Source organism: Orcinus orca, chromosome 6 (assembly GCF_937001465.1).
Source record: "Orcinus orca chromosome 6, mOrcOrc1.1, whole genome shotgun sequence".
NCBI classification, from domain to species: Eukaryota; Metazoa; Chordata; class Mammalia; order Artiodactyla; family Delphinidae; genus Orcinus; species Orcinus orca.
This window is the reverse complement of record NC_064564.1, coordinates 21,431,841-21,446,282: the sequence shown is the minus strand read 5'-3', so window position 1 is coordinate 21,446,282 and position 14,442 is coordinate 21,431,841.

Genomic DNA, 14,442 nt, shown 5'->3' with positions numbered 1-14,442 from the left:
GTCTGTATGTGTCCCAAGGTCTGAAGTGTGTCTCTTGTAGACAGCATATATACGGGTCTTGTTTTGTATCCATTCAGCCAGTCTGTCTTTTGGTTGGAGGATTTAATCCATTTACATTTAAGGTAATTTGCGATATATATGTTCCTATTACAATTTTCTTAATTGTTTTGGGTTTGTTATTGTAGATCTTTTCCTTCTTTTGTGTTTCCTGCCTAGAGAAGTTCCTTTAGCATTTGTTGTAAAGCTGGTTTGGTGATGCTGAATTCTCTTAGCTTTTGCTTGTCTGTGAAGGTATTAATTTCTCTGTCAAATATGAATGAGATCCTTGCTGGGTAGAATAATCTTGGTTGTAGATTTTTCTCCTTCATTACTTTAAATATGTCTGGCCACTCCCTTCTGGCTTCTGCTGAAAGATCAGCTGAAAGTTTCTGCTGAAAGATCAGCTGTTAACCTTATGGGGATTCCCTTGTGTGTTATTTGTTTTTTCCCTTGCTGCTTTTAATATTTTTTCTTTGCTTTTAATTTTTGATAGTTTGATTAATATGTGTCTTGGTGTGTTTCTCCTTGGATTTATCCTGTATGGGACTCTCTGTGCTTCCTGGACTTGATTAACTATTTCCTTTCCCTTATTTGGGAAGTTTTCAGCTATAAGCTCTTCAAATATTTTCTCAGCCCCTTTCTTTTTCTCTTCTTCTTCTGGGAACCCTATAATTCAAATGTTGGTGTGTTTAATATTGTCCCAGAGGTCTCTGAGACTGTCCTCAATTCTTTTCATTCTTTTTTCTTGATTCTGCTCTGCAGTAGTTATATCCACTGTTTTATCTTCCAGGTTACTTATCCATTATTCTGCCTCTGTTATTCTGCTATTGATCCCTTCTGGAGAATTTTAATTTCTTTTATTGTGTTGTTCATCACTGTTTGTTTGCTCTTTAGTGCTTCTAGGTCCTTGTTAAATGTTTCTTGTATTTTCTCCATTCTATTTCCAAGATTTTGGATCATCTTTACTATCCTTATTCTGATTTCTTTTTCAGGTTGACTGCTTATTTCCTCTTCATTTGTTAGGTCTGGTGGGTTTTTGCCTTGCTCCTTCATCTGCTGTGTGTTTATCTGTCTTCTCATTTTGCTTAACTTACTGTATTTGGGGTATCATTTTTGCAGGCTGCACATTCGTAGTTCCCCTTGTTTTTGGTGTCTGTCCCCAGTGGCTAAAGTTGGTTCAGTGAATTTCTGGTGGAGGGGACTAGTGCCTGTGTTCTGGTGGATGAGGCTGGATCTCGTACTTCTGGCGGGCAGATCCACATCTGGTGGTGTGTTTTGTGGTGTCTGTGGCCTTATTATGATTTTAGGCAGCCTCTCTACTTGTGGATGGGGTTGGGTTCCTGTCTTGCTAGTTGTTTGGCATAGAGTGTCCAGTACTGTAACTTGCTGGTCGTTGAATGGAGCTGGGTCTTGGCATTGAGATGGAGATCTCTGGGAGATTTTTGCTGTTTGATATTATGTGGAGCTGAGAGGTCTCTTGTGGACCAGTGTCCTGAACTTGGCTCTGCCACCTCAGAGGCACAGCCCAGACGCCTGGCTGGAGAACCAAGAGCCTGTCATCCACATGGCTCAGAATAAAAGAGAGAAGAAAAATAGAAAGAAGAAGGTAAAATAAAATAAAGTTATTAAAATAAAAAAGTTATAAAAAATATTTTTGAAATAATAAAAAATAGAAAGAGAGCAACAACAACAACAAAAAATCCACCAATGGTAACAAGTGCTAAAAACTATATTTAAAAAACAAAAACGGACAGACAGAACCCCTGGACAAATGGTAAAAGCAAAGCTGTACACACAAAATCACACACAGAAGCAGACACATACGCACTCACAAAAAGAGAAAAAGGGGAAAAAATTATATATATATATATATATATATATATATATATATATACACACACATACATATATATATATCATTGTTCCCAAAGTCCACCTCCTCAATTTGGGATGATTCGTTGCTATTCAGGTATTCCACAGATGCAGGGTACATCAAGTTGATTGTGGAGATTTAATCCGCTGCTACTGAGGCTGTTGGGAGAAATTTCCCTTTCTCTTCTTTGTTCGCACAGCTCCTGGGAATCAGCTTTGAAAGTGGCCCCACCTCTGCATGTAGGTCACCTGAGGGCATCTGTTCTTCACTCAGACAGAACGGCGTTAAAGGAGCAGCTGATTCGGGGGCTCTGGCTCACTCAGGCGTGGGGGAGGGAGAGGTATGGAGTGTGGGGCGAGCCTACGGAGGCAGAGGCCAGCATGACGTTACACCAGCCTGAGGAGCACCATGTGTTCTCCCAGGGAAGTTGTCCCTGGATCACGGAACCCTGGCAGTAGGGGGCTGCACAGGCTCCCAGGAGGGGAGGTGTGGATAGTGACCTGTGCTCACACACAGGCTTCTTGGTGGTGGCAGCAAAAGCCTTAGTATCTCATGCCTGTCTCTGGGTTCCACGCCCGTATCCACGGCTTGCGCCAGTCTCTGGAGCTCCTTTAAGTGGCACTCTTAATCTTCTCTCCTTGCGCACCAGGAAACAAAGACACAAGAAAAAGTCTCTTGCCTCTTCGGCAGCTCCAGAGTTTTCCCCAGACTCCCTCACTCCTAGCTGTGATGCACTAGCCCCCTTCAGGCTGTGTTCATGCAGCCAACCCCAGTCCTCTCCCTGGGATCTGACCTCTGAAGCCCGAGCCTCAGCTCCCAGGCCCCACCCACCCTGGCTGGTGAGCAGACAAGCCTCTTGGGCTGGTGAGTGCTGGTCAGCACCAATTCTCTGTGAGGGAATCTCTCTGCTTTGCCCTGTGCACCCCTGCTGCTGCGCTCTTCTCCGTGGCTCCAAAGCTTACCCTGTCTGCCACTTGCAGTCTCCACCCGTGAAGGGGCTTCCTAGTGTGTGGAAACCTTTCCTCCTTCACAGTTCCCTCCCACTGGTGCAGGTCCCATCCCTATTCTTTTGTCTCTGCTTTTTCTTTTTTCTTCTGCCCTACCCAGGTACGTGGGGAGTTTCTTGCCTTTTGGGAGGTCTGAGGTCTTCTGCCAGCATTCAGTAGGTGTTCTGTAGGAGTTGTTCCACATGTAGATGTATTTCCGATGTATTTGTGTGGAGGAAGGTGATCTCCACATCTTATTCTTCCACCATCTTGAAGATCCCCCATTTTTTATTTTTTTATTTTTAATAATACATATTTCATTTTTTATTTTTCTTTCTCTGTTTCTCTTTCTCCATTTTCTTTTAAGGTGTGTGACTGACAGTGTCTTGGTGCTCCGGCCAGGTGTCAGGCCTGAGCCTCTGAGGTTGGAGAGCAAACTTCAGGACATTGTTCCACCAGAGACTTCTCAGCAACATGTAATATCAAATGAAGAATCTCTCCCAGAGATCACAATCTCAACCTGAAGACCCAGCTCCACTCAAAGACCACCAAGCTACAGAACTGGACACCCTACGCCAAACAACTAGCAGGACAGGAACACAACCCCACCCCTTAGCAGAGAGGCTGTGTAAGATCATAATAAGGTCACAGACACCCCAAAAAACACCATCAGACATGGTCCTGCCCACCAGAAAGACAAGATCCAGCCTCATCCACCAGAACATAGGCAACTGGTGCCTCCACAAGGAAGCCTACACAACCCACAGAACAAACCTTATCATTGGAGGCAGACAACAAAAACAACAGGAACTATGAACTTGCAGCCTGCAAAAAGGAGACCCCCAAACACAGTAGGTTAAGCAAAATGAGAAGATAGAGAAATACACAGCAGATGAAGGAGCAAGGTAAAAACCCATGAGAACAAACAAATGAAGAGGAAATAGGCAGTCTACCTGAAAAAGAATTCAGAGTAATGATAGTAAAGATGGCCTAAAATCTTGGAAATAGAACAGAGAAAATACAAGAAACATTTAACAAGGACCTAGAAGAACTACAGACCAAACAAACAGTGGTGAACAACACAATAAATGAAATTAAGAATTCCCTAGAAGGAATCAATAGCAGAATAACTGAGGTAGAATAACAAGATAAGTGACCTGGAAGATAAAATATTGGAAATAACTACTGCAGAACAGAATAAAGAAAAAAGAATGAAAAGAATTGAGGAAAGTCTCAGAGACCTCTGGGCCAACATTAAACACACAAACATTCAAATTATAGGGTTCCCTGAAGAAGAAGAAGAAAAAAAGAGACTGAGAGGGCTTCCCTGGTGGTGCAGTGGTTGAGAGTCCACCTGCCAATGCAGGGGACATGGGTTCGTGCCCCAGTCCGGGAGGATCACACATGCCATGGAGCGGCTGGGCCCGTGAGCCATGTTCGCTGAGCCTGCACATCCGGAGCCTGTGCTCTGCAATTGGAGAGGCCACAACAGTGACAGGCCTGGATACCACAAAAAAAAAAAAAAAGGGACTGAGAAAATATTTGAAGAGATTGTAGTTGAATACTTCCCTAATATGTGAGGAAATAGTAAGTCCAGGAAGTGAAAAGAGTCCCGTACAGGATAAATCAAGGAGAAACACACCAAGACACATATTAATCAAACTGTCAGGAATTATATACAAAGAAAAAATATTAAAAGCAGCAAGGGAAAAAGAACAAATAACATACAAGGGGATCCCCACAAGGTTAAAAGCTGATCTTTCAGCAGAAACTCTGCAAGCCAGAAGGGAGTGTCAGGACATATTTAAAGTGATGAAAGAGAAACACCTACAACCAAGATTACTCTAGCCAGCAATGATCTCATTCAGATTTGACAGAGAAATTAAAACCTTTACAGACTGGCAAAACCTAAGAGAATTCAGCACCACAAAACCACCTTTACAACAAGTGCTAAAGGAACTTCTCCAGGCAGGAAACACAAGAGAGGGAAAACACATACAATTATAAACCCAAAACAATTAAGAAAATAGTAATAGGGAGACACATATCGATAACTACCTTAAATGTAAATGGATTAAGTCTCCAACCAAAAGACACAGACTGGCTGAATGGATTAAAAAGAAAAACCCATATACATGCTGTCTACAAGTGACCCACTTCATACCTAGGGACACATACTGACTGAAAGTGAGAGGATGGAAAAAGATATTCCATGCAAATGGAAATCAAAAGAAAGCTGGAGTAGCAATTCTTATATCAGACAAAAGAGACTTTAAAATAAAGACTATTATAAGAGACAAAGAAGGACACTACATAATGATCAAGGAATCAATCCAAGAAGAAGATATAACAATTGTAAATATTTATGCACCCAACATAGGAGCACCTCAATACATAAGGCAAATGCTAACAGCCATAAAAGGGGAAATCTACAGAAACACAGTCATAGTAGGGAACCTTAACACCCCAATTTCACCAATGGACAGATCATCCAAAATAAAATAAATAAGGAAACACAAGCTTTAAATGATACATTAAACAAGCTGGACTTAATTGATATTTATAGGACATTCCATCCAAAAACAACTGAATACACTTTCTTCTCAAGTGCTCATGGAACATTCTCCAGGATAGATCATATCTTCAGTCACAAATCAAGCCTTGGTAAATTTAAGAAAATTGAAATCTTATCAAGTATCTTTTCCAAACACAACGATATGAAACGAGATATCAATTACAGGAAAATATCTGTGAAAAATACAAATACATGGAGGCTAAACAATACACTACTAACTAACCAAGAGGTCACTGAAGAAATCAAAAAGGAAATCAAAAAATACCTAGAAACAAATGACAATGAAAACATGATGACGTAAAACCTATGGGATGCAGCAAAAGCAGTTCTAAAAGGGAAGTTTATAGCAGTACAATCCTACCTCAAGAAACATAAACATCTCAAATAAACAACCTAACCTTACATCTAAAGCGGTTAGAGAAAGAAGAACAAAAGAAGCCCAAAGTTAGCAGAAGGGAAGAAACCATAAAGATCAGATTAGAAATAAATGAAAATGAAATGAATGAAAAAATAGCTAAGATCAACAAAACTAAAAGGTGGTTCTTTGAGAAGATAAACAAAATTGATAAACCAGTAGACAGACTCATCAAGAAAAAAAGGGAGGAGACTTCCCTGGCTGTCCAGTGGTTAAGGCTTTGCCTTCCAATGATGGGGGTGTGGGTTCGAACCCTGGTCAGGGAGCTAAGATCCCACATGCCTTGGTGTCAAAAAACCAATACATAAAAAGAAGCAACATTGTAACAAATTCAACAAAGACTTTTAAAAAATGGTCCACATTAGAAAAAATCGTTAAAAAGAAAAAAGGGAGAAGACTCAAATCAATAGAATTAGAAATGAAAAAGGAGAAGTAACAACTGACACTGCAGAAATACAAAGGATCATGAGAGATTACTACAAGCAACTATATGCCAATAAAATGGACAACCTGGAAGAAATGGACAAATTCTTAGAAAAGCACAACCCTGAGACTGAACCAGGAAGAAATAGAAAATATAAACACACCAATCACAAGCACTGAAATTGAAACTGTGATAAAAATCTTCCAACAAACAAAAGCCCAGGACCAGATGGTATCACACGTGAATTCTATCAAACATTTAGAGAAGAAATAACACCTGTCCTTCTCAAACTCTTCGAAAATATAGCAGAGTGAGGAACACTCCCAAACACATTCTATGAAGCTACCATCACCCTGATACCAAAACCAGACAAAGATGTTGCAAAGAAAAAAAACTACAGGCCAATATCACTGATGAACATAGATGCAAAAATCCTTAAAAAATACTAGCAAACAGAATCCAACAACACATTAAAAGGATCATACACCATGATCAAGTGAGGTTTATCCCAGGAATGCAAGGATTCTTCAATATACACTAATCAACCAATGTGATACATACACCATATTAACAAATTGAAGGAGAAAAACCATATGATCATCTCAATAGATGCAGAGAAAGCTTTTGACAAAATTCAACACCGATTTTTGATTAAAAACCTCTCCCGAAAGTAGACATAGAGAGAACTTACCTCAAAAAAATAAACGCCATATATGACAGACCGAAAGCCAACATCGCTCTCAATGGTGAAAAACTGAAACCATTTCCTCTAAGATCAGCAACAAGACAAGGTTGCCCACTCTCACCACTATTATTCAACCTAGTTTTGAGATTTTTAGCCACAGCAATCAGAGAAGAAAAAGAAATAAAAAGAATCCAAATTGGGAAAGAAGAAGTAGAGGTGTCAGTGTTTGCAGATGACATGATACTACACATAGAGAATCCCAAAGATGCTACCAGAAAAGTATTAGAGCTAATCAATGAATTTGGTAAAGTAGCAGGATATAAAATTAATGCACAGAAATCTCTTGCATTCCTGTACACTAATGATGAAATATCTGAAAGAGAAATTAAGGAAACACTCTCATTTACTGTTGCAACAAAAAGAATAAAATATCTAGGAATAAACCTACCTGAGGAGACAAAAGACCTGTATGCAGAAAACTATAAGACATTGATGAAAGAAATTAGAGATGATACACACAGAGGTGAGATATACCATGTTCTTGGACTGGAAGAATCAACATTGTGAAAATGACTCTACTACCCAAAGCAATCTACAGATTCAGTGCAATCCCCATCAAACTACCACTGGCATTTTTCACAGAACTAGAACAAAAAATTTCACAATATGTATGGAAACACAAAAGACCACAAATAGCCAAAGCAATCTTGAGGAAAAAAATGGAGCTGGAGGAATCAGGCTCCCTGACTTCAGACAATACTTCAAAGCTACAGTAATCAAGATAGTATAGTACTGGCACAAAAAACAGAAATATAGATCAATGGAACAGGATAGAAAGCCCAGAGATAAACCCACACACATATGGTCACCTTATCTTTGATAAAGGAGGCAAGAATACACAATGGAGAAAAGACAGTCTCTTCAATAAGTGGTGCTGGGAAAACTGGACAGCTACATGTAAAAGAATGAAATTAGAACACTCCTTAACACCGTACACAAAAATAAACTCTAAATGGATTAAAGACCTAAATGTAAGGCCCGACTCTATAAAACTCTTAGCGGAAAACATAGGCAGAACAAAAACATAGGCAGAACACTTTATGACATACATCACAGCAAGATCCTTTTTGATCCACCTCCTAGAGAAATGGAAATAAAAGTAAACAAATGGGACCTAATGAAAGTTAAAAGCTTTTGCACAGCAGAGGAAACCATAAACAGGATGAAAAGAGAACCCTCAGAATGGGACAAAATATTTGCACACGAAGCAACTGACAAAGGATTAAACTCCAAAGTATGCAGGCAGTTCATGCAGCTCAATATCAAAATCAACCCAACAAACAACCCAATCCAAAAATGGGCAGAAGACCTAAATAGACATTTCTCTAAAGAAGATATACAGATTGCCAATAAACACATGAAAGAATGCTCAATGTCACTAATCATTATAGAAATGTAAATCAAAACTACAATGAGGTATCACCTCACACTGGTCAGAATGGCCATCATCAAAAAATCTACAAACAATAAATGCTGGAGAGGGTGTGGAGAAAAGGGAACCCTCTTGCACTGTTGGTGGGACTGTAAATTGATACAGCCACTATGGCAAACAGCATGGAGCTTCCTTAAAAAACTTAAAATAGAACTACCATACGACCTAGCAATCCCACTACTGAGCATATACCCTGAGAAAACCATAATTCAAAAAGAGTCATGTACCACAATGTTCATTGCAGCTCTATTTACAAGAGCCAGGACATGGAAGCAACCTAAGTGTCCATCGACAGATGAATGGATAAAGAAGATGTGGCACACTTATACAATGGAATATTACTCAGCCATAAAAAGAAACGAAATTTAGTTATTTGTAGTGAGGTGGATGGACCTAGAGACAGTCATGCAGAGTGAAGCAAGTCAGAAAGAGGAGAACAAATACCGCATGCTAACACATATATATGGAATGTAAAAACAAAAATGGTTTTGAAGAACCTAGGGGCAGAACAGGAATAAAGACACAGAGGTAGAGAATGGACTTGAGGACACAGGGAGTGGGAAACGTAAGCTGGGACGAAGTGAGAGAGTGGCATGGACATATATACACTACCAATCATAAAATAGATAGCTAGTGGGAAGCAGCCGCATAGCACAGGGAGATCAGCTCGGTGCTTTGTGATCACCTAGAGGGGTGGGATAGGGAGTGTGGGAAGGAGATGCAAGAGGGAGGAGATATGGGGATATATGTTTATGTATAGCTGATTCACTTTGTTATACAGCAGAAACTAACACACAATTGTAAAGCAATTATACTTCAATAAAGATGTTTAAAAAAAGAAAGAAAGAAATCACAGACAGTCATATCATATCACGTTACAGGGGCTGCAAGTATCTCTAAATATCATTTATACTCATCATGTCTTGAAAATTATTGTGGTTATTATATCTGGTGCTAGATCTTGTTATTTAATGCATGAATGATGAAACTCAGTCATTATTTATCACAAAATTATTTTTGCTTAATATTTTGATGATTGCTTTTCAATATAATCAGTTTCATTTGTAATCATGTATATTTGATTCCCTGCATTTAAAAATATCATTCTGGTTTACAGGCTTCACCTGAGAGCCAAGGGGCCTATGGCACAAAATTGGCGAGGCACCCCTGTTCTAGGTCATCTAAGTGTACATAAGGATCACCTAGGAGACTTATTGGAAGTAGAGAGCCCAGCGTCTTATCCCCAAAGGATCTGATGCTATTGGTGAGAGGGGGACCCAGAAACCTACATTTTTATAACATACCCTAAGATACTGGTACAGATGGTTCATGGACTGCATTTTGAGAAAAAAGTGCTCTGAGAATTCTTAAATTTATTCTGGGGTCAACTAAGATCACCAGGGTCAAGCCCTTGAATACTGTTTCTTTAACTTATTGTCTAATTATTTCAGGGTTTACACTTCACTATGTCATTGGCACACTGGGAAGATGTCATAAGTAGTGGCTGTATAAAAGTTGATGCTGTCCCCATTGTCAGGATTCCATGAATGCTGTCAGCTTCATCATTGTATATTTTTATGGACATCCCTGGTAGAATTTTTTTGTTGAAGTATAGTTGATTTACAATGTTGTGTTAGTTTCGGGTGTACATCAAAGTGATTTTCAGTTATGTATGTATATTCTTTTTCAGATTTTTTACCATTATATGTTATTACAAGATACTGAATATAGTTCCCTGTGCTATACAGTAGGACCTTGTTGTTTATCTGTTTTACATACACAGTAGTGAATATCAGTTCATCACAAACTCCTAATTTATCCCTCACCCCTCTTTCCCCTTTGGTAACCATGAGTTTGTTTTCTATGTCTGTGAGTCTATTTCTGTTTTGTAAATTTTATGGCTTTCAAATCAGAAAAAGTTGTGCTACTCCAAAGCAATTTTTTAAAAATCTTTGAACATTATTAATCCTAAGATGATTTTCCTCTTCACATTGGCCATGAGAATCTTAAACACAACTTTGTGTCTTATCTTTAAAAATCACTGATAACCTATGATATGCATCTGTGTCCAAATACTATTCTGCATGACTTCAGCTATTCTCTATTCAAATCATATGACAAGCATTCCTTTGCTATTTCTGGGAAGCATTGTTCCAGCAGAAAAAAAAAAACAAAAAGGAAAAAAAAAGTGTCAGGGGCTCAGCTTCTGAGCTTCAGAGTCGACTACTGAGTCTCATAGCACAGAGAACAGAGAGGATCATTTTTAAGTCTCAACTAGCATGTCCGTATCAAATGCCACAGCCCTAAAAGGATCCTGGCATATAGTTTATGCTACAAATAATAAATTTGGAAATTACTGATAAAGTGCCAGACTACCCTGTTCTGGCCAGCTGATTCTTCCGCAGGCTGGAGGATGGGAGTGCATGGTGGGAGGAGACTGTCAAGCTGGTGAATATCCAGACGCTGAGCCTGCAGCCTGCCCTCCCTCCCCCTCCCCCAGCCCCTAGGCAACAGGACAATAGGTCCAAAAGAAGCAGATACCTGGGTGCAGCTGAGGAGGAGCTATTCAGGCAGGGTCCCCACCTCTCCTGCCAGCATGCCGGGGCAGCCCCACAGCAGAAAGGGCCTGGGAAAGCCCTCTCAGGTCCTGCAGCCAAGAGTGACAGAGGATCAAGTCCCAAATATTCCTGTTCTCCATTCTTTTTTTTTGCACATTTTTTTCACATCTTTATTGGAGTATAATTGCTTTACAATATTGTGTTAGTTTCTGCTGTACAACAAAGTGAATCAGCTATATGTATACATATATCCCCATATCCCCTCCCTCTTGAGCGTCCCTCCCACCCTCCCTATACCACCCCTCTAGGTCATCACAAAGCATCAAGTTGACCTCCCTGTGCTATGCAGCAGCTTCCCACTAGCCATCCATTTTACATTTGGTAGTGTATATATGTCAATGCTACTCTCTCACTTTGTCCCAGCTTACCCTTCCCCACCATGTCCTCAAGTCTGTTCTCTACATCAGCATCTTTATTCCTGCCCTGCCACTAGGTTCTTCAGTGTGATTTTTTTAGATTCCATATATATGCGTTAGCATACGGTATTTGTTTTTCTCTTTCTGATTTACTTCACTCTGTATGACAGATTCTAGGTCCATCTACCTCACTACAAATAACTCAATTTTGTTCCTTTTTATGGCTGAGTAATGTTCCATTGTATATATGTTCTGCACATTTTTTAATTGAGGTGTTTGGGGTTTTTTTGTTTGTTTTACATCTTTATTGGAGTATAATTGCTTTACAATGGTGTGTTAGTTTCTGCTTTATAACAAAGTGAATCAGTTATACATATACATATGTTCCCATATCTCTTCCCTCTTGCGTCTCCCTCCCTCCCACCCTTCCTATCTCACCCCTCTAGGTGGTCACAGAGCACCGAGCTAATCTCCCTGTGCTATGCGGCTGCTTCCCACTAGCTATCTATTTTATGATTGGTAGTGTATATATGTCCATGCCACTCTCTCACTTTGTCACAGCTTACCTTTGCCCCTCCCCATATCCTCAAGTCCATTCTCTAGTAGGTCTGTGTCTTTATTCCTGTCTTACCCCTAGGTTCTTCATGACATTTTTTTTCTTAAATTCCATATATATGTGTTAGCATATGGTATTTGCCTTTCTCTTTCTGACTTACTTCACTCTGTATGACAGACTCTAGGTCCATCCACCTCATTACCAATAGCTCAATTTTGTTTCTTCTTATGGCTGAGTAATATTCCATTGTATATATGTGCCACATCTTCTTTATCCATTCATCCAATGATGGGCACTTAGGTTGTTTCCATCTCCTGGCTATTGTAAATAGAGCTGCAGTGAACATTTTGGTACATGACTCTTTTTGAATTATGGTTTTCTCAGGGTATAAGCTCAGTAGTGGGATGCTGGGTCATATGGTAGTTCTATTTGTAGCTTTTTAAGGAACCTCCATACTGTTCTCCATAGTGGCTGTACCAATTCACATTCCCACCAGCAGTGCAAGAGTGTTCCCTTTTCTCCACACCCTCTCCAGCATTTATTGTTTCTAGATTTTTTGATGATGGCCATTCTGACTGGTGTGAGATGATATCTCATTGTAGTTTTGATTTGCATTTCTCTAATGATTAATGATGTTGAGCATTCTTTCATGTGTTTGTTGGCAGTCTGTATATCTTCTTTGGAGAAATGTCTATTTAGGTCTTCTGCCCATTTTTGGATTGGGTTGTTTGTTTTTTTGTTATTGAGCTGCATGAGCTGCTTGTAAATTTTGGAGATTCATCCTTTGTCAGTTGCTTCATTCACAAATATTTTCTCCCATTCTGAGGGTTGTCTTTTCATCTTGTTTATGGTTTCCTTTGCTCTGCAAAAGCTTTGAAGTTTCATTAGGTCCCATTTTTTTATTTTTGTTTTTATTTCCATTTCTCTAGGAGGTGGGTCAAAAAGGATCTTGCTGTGATTTATGTCATAGAGTGTTCTGCCTATGTTTTCCTCTAAGACTGTTCTCCATTCTTAAACGTAGTTGATGGAGGGCATGATCCCCAAAGAGGCATGGTGGCTCAGAAAACAGATGCCTTAGCTAATTCTAGCACAGATCGCTATCAGAAACCAGGTGGCAACACCTCACAAAAAGCAAGAATGACTTTCTCAGGCCACAAAAGCAGGTATACAAATATGGAATGTTCTTAAATTTCCATAACGTGACTCATTTTCAAACCCAAGTCTCTGTCGTGCTGACTAGTGAAAATTTGCTTCTAGTCAATTCAGGGTTTTCCAAGCCACTGGATGTATCTTCCCTCCTCTGCTTGTTTCACTGGTGTGCCGATGTTCTGGGGTGCTGGGGACAGTGTCTTGGTCAGCTCGGGTTACTATAGCAAAATATCATAGGCTGGGGGCCTGAAACAACAGACATTTATTTCTCACAGTTCTAGAGTCTGGGAAGTCCAAGATCAAGGTGCCGGCAGATTCAGTTCCTGGTGAGGTCCCTTGTACTGGTTTCTAGATAGAACCATCTTGCAGCATCCTCATGTGACCTCTTCTTTGTGAGAACAGGGAGAGAGAGAGCTTTTGTCTCTCTTCTTCTCATAAAGACACTACTCCCAGGAATTCCCTGGTGGTCCAGTGGTTAGGACTCGATGCTTTCAGTGACATGGGCCCGGGTTCGATCCCTGGTCGGAGAACTAAGATCCCGTAAGACACATGGCACAGCCAAAAAAGAAAAACGAAAAAAAAGACACTACACCCATCATGGGAGCTCCACCTTCACAATCTAATTTAAACATTGTTACCCTGGGGCCCTCCCTGGTGGCGCAGTGGTTAGGAATCTGCCTGCCAATTCAGGGGGCATGGGCTTGACCCCTGGTCCGAGAAGATCCCACATGCTGCAGAGCAACTAAACCCCTGCACCACAACTACTGAGCCTGAGCTCTAGAGCCTGCAAACCGCAACTACTGAAGCCCGCATGCCTAAAGCCTGTGCTCCATAACAAGAGAAGCCACCGCAATGAGAAGCCCTAGCACCACAAAGAAGAGCAGCCCCTGCTCGCCGCAACTAGAGAAAGCCCGCACGCAGCAACAAAGACCCAATGCAGCCAAAAATAAAATAAATAAATTTATAAAAATAAATAAGTGAATAAACCTAATTACCCCCCACAGACCCCAGCTCTAAATGCCATCGAATTGGGGATTAGGCCTTCAACAGATGAATTTTGGGGGGACATACAACCAGTCCATGACAGGTGGAGAGGGTCAGGGTTGCCCCCAGCCCTGGTCACCAGCTGTCTGGATGGCATCTCCTGGTGCACCTTCATCCTTGCTGCTTTTTCACCACCACACACACCCTCTCAGAGCACTGTTCGGCCAGTGGCCTCAGCGGAGATGCTCCCGGGATCTCACCTCCATGGCTCTCAGCTACTTGTCCTATGG